Here is a 3,098-nt window from a genome sequence, read left to right as displayed (position 1 = left end):
CACACGCGAGACAGATTACTTTCCACATATTCCCGCTATCCACTGTCAATTGTACTGCAATAGGACTATATCGCCCCCCCCCCCCCTCTGCCCCTCTCTTTGTGTCTCCGTCCTCTCAAGCTGGTCGGTCTGGCGTTTGAGTGTTAAATGAGCCTCGCAGCTGTTCAGTTGCGTTCAGATGTCGACGCCCTCAGTGTACGTCGTGGTATGGTCTGTGTCCATTGTCCGCTGATGTCGTACGCGTAACCCACACGCTGTACCGATCATCGGTAGTTACGTACAGAGTGAAGTAGTGTGATACGTGTGACCGTACGCTGGCTGTGCCCAACGGTGTCGAATCTCAATTTCCATATGTTGTGCTCGATGCTACTTGTCTCGTCTCCCAATAACAGCTAGGTTGCACTGTGGTACGCCGTAGAGGCGTGTGGGAGGAACGTACGAACGCATTGTATGTCACCCTGGGTCGCTGGGGGTGGTGGTGCGGTGAGTCAGGTCAGGTCAGCGTGAGCCGTGTGATGTAGTGACGCGTGTATTCCGACTTTGTCGTATTGCCTCACACAAAGTGCTACCCTGGTGGACCGCGTTCCATATCTGGGACATGCCGCAGATGCCGGTTGACAGTGGATCGCGGAAGGGACATCGCATACGTGCGCGGGCCACCTTCCACGTGTTCTCTTCTGCACATGTCGCAGTGTGTATGTGGTCTGATGTAGCGTGTCGTGACACATGACATCCTGGCATGCAAGAATTGTTGAATTCGCAAATGTAGGTGGACATCTACGTTTACTGCCCAAGATACGCAAATGAACTGGAAATCCGTTGTTGAGCGGTTGTTCACGTTGGAGGTGAATCTGTGATGGCGACGATCGGTACAGCTATTAACCGGTTGTTTCAGCGGTACCCGCCACATCCACACACGTGACTAGGCCCATGTGGGTATGAAGCGATACGCGGCGGTGGCTTGGTGGGACTGTTCCCGGCCGGTGAAGGGGGGCCGCCCGGCGTGTTGGCCGCGCGCTGCGTGGGCGCACGCGCAACAGGCGGCTGGTGGGGGGCGCCGAGTGGCAGGAGCGCCAGCCGACGGGCTCGGCAGGCGGCGCAGCTACGCTGCGGCGCACCCTGCACGCGGCGCCTGGCGGCCAAAGTTGGTTCAGCCGAGCCCGGTGCGAAGCGCGGTGGACATCTGCAGTGTGCTGGTCTGATTGAGGACTGTGTGCGTTGAGGATGCGCCGCCGCCTGGCACTCGGCGCCGCGACGCCGTCTGCTGCTCGGTCGCCCCAGCGGTTCTCGCAGGTGGTTTGTATCGCAGTTGTGCGGACGTGTTGGCGCGTGCGCTGTGCTGGGAGAGTTCGCTTCTGCACCCAAGTGGGGCTTTGCCCTTGTGTGGCGCTGGCGTTGGAGCTGCCGGTCACCATAGGTGGCGCGTGTTGTCTCCCGCCGGCAATGCCACGACAGCACGCTCCCGGGCCTCTGTCGGCAGCGGCAAGCTCAGTTGGGAGCAAGGGTGTTCGCACTAAAACCGTCTACTCGCCTAACTCCGGGCGATTGCGCCTCTCTCGAAACCGACCAAGTACCTAGGACGGCGCTGCGCGCCGCCGGGACCTGAGAGGGTTTCGAGGTGTATCGTGCAGGGGAGCTCGGCCTCCTCCTGTTTGCAGAATAATTGAGCGGACGCTTGCGTGTTCGCGCGGGCCCCCGGGACACACTCCCGGGCGGCCGGCTGCTCAGCTCTAGTTGACGCAGCTCCCTGGTTGATCCTGCCAGTAGTCATATGCTTGTCTCAAAGATTAAGCCATGCATGTCTCAGTACAAGCCGCATTAAGGTGAAACCGCGAATGGCTCATTAAATCAGTTATGGTTCCTTAGATCGTACCCACGTTACTTGGATAACTGTGGTAATTCTAGAGCTAATACATGCAAACAGAGTCCCGACCAGAGATGGAAGGGACGCTTTTATTAGATCAAAACCAATCGGATTGGCTTGTCTGGTCCGTTTGCCTTGGTGACTCTGAATAACTTTGGGCTGATCGCACGGTCCTCGTACCGGCGACGCATCTTTCAAATGTCTGCCTTATCAACTGTCGATGGTAGGTTCTGCGCCTACCATGGTTGTAACGGGTAACGGGGAATCAGGGTTCGATTCCGGAGAGGGAGCCTGAGAAACGGCTACCACATCCAAGGAAGGCAGCAGGCGCGCAAATTACCCACTCCCGGCACGGGGAGGTAGTGACGAAAAATAACGATACGGGACTCATCCGAGGCCCCGTAATCGGAATGAGTACACTTTAAATCCTTTAACGAGTATCTATTGGAGGGCAAGTCTGGTGCCAGCAGCCGCGGTAATTCCAGCTCCAATAGCGTATATTAAAGTTGTTGCGGTTAAAAAGCTCGTAGTTGGATTTGTGTCCCACGCTGTTGGTTCACCGCCCGTCGGTGTTTAACTGGCATGTATCGTGGGACGTCCTGCCGGTGGGGCGAGCCGAAGGGGTGCTTTCGCGTCCCGAGGCGGACCCCGTTTAAATCCTACCAGGGTGCTCTTTGTTGAGTGTCTCGGTGGGCCGGCACGTTTACTTTGAACAAATTAGAGTGCTTAAAGCAGGCAAGCCCGCCTGAATACTGTGTGCATGGAATAATGGAATAGGACCTCGGTTCTATTTTGTTGGTTTTCGGAACCCGAGGTAATGATTAATAGGGACAGGCGGGGGCATTCGTATTGCGACGTTAGAGGTGAAATTCTTGGATCGTCGCAAGACGAACAGAAGCGAAAGCATTTGCCAAGTATGTTTTCATTAATCAAGAACGAAAGTTAGAGGTTCGAAGGCGATCAGATACCGCCCTAGTTCTAACCATAAACGATGCCAGCCAGCGATCCGCCGCAGTTCCTCCGATGACTCGGCGGGCAGCCTCCGGGAAACCAAAGCTTTTGGGTTCCGGGGGAAGTATGGTTGCAAAGCTGAAACTTAAAGGAATTGACGGAAGGGCACCACCAGGAGTGGAGCCTGCGGCTTAATTTGACTCAACACGGGAAACCTCACCAGGCCCGGACACCGGAAGGATTGACAGATTGATAGCTCTTTCTTGATTCGGTGGGTGGTGGT

At 56.1% G+C, this 3,098-nt stretch overlaps 1 non-coding gene across 1 annotated transcript in view; it reads left to right on the top strand.

The window, feature by feature from the left end:
• The first annotated feature begins 1,744 nt into the window (after positions 1 to 1,744).
• LOC126332689 (small subunit ribosomal RNA) overlaps positions 1,745 to 3,098 on the top strand; it is a 1,893-nt gene continuing 539 nt past the window's right edge. Inside the window, exon 1 of the ribosomal RNA XR_007563866.1 lies at positions 1,745 to 3,098. This exon is cut by the window's right edge and continues 539 nt beyond it. This is a non-coding gene — a ribosomal RNA (small subunit ribosomal RNA).

Source organism: Schistocerca gregaria, unplaced genomic scaffold, assembly GCF_023897955.1.
Source record: "Schistocerca gregaria isolate iqSchGreg1 unplaced genomic scaffold, iqSchGreg1.2 ptg001497l, whole genome shotgun sequence".
In the NCBI taxonomy this organism is placed as follows: domain Eukaryota; kingdom Metazoa; phylum Arthropoda; class Insecta; order Orthoptera; family Acrididae; genus Schistocerca; species Schistocerca gregaria.
Note: the sequence above shows the minus strand (reverse complement) of the source record. Positions and strands in the feature narration are given on the sequence as shown.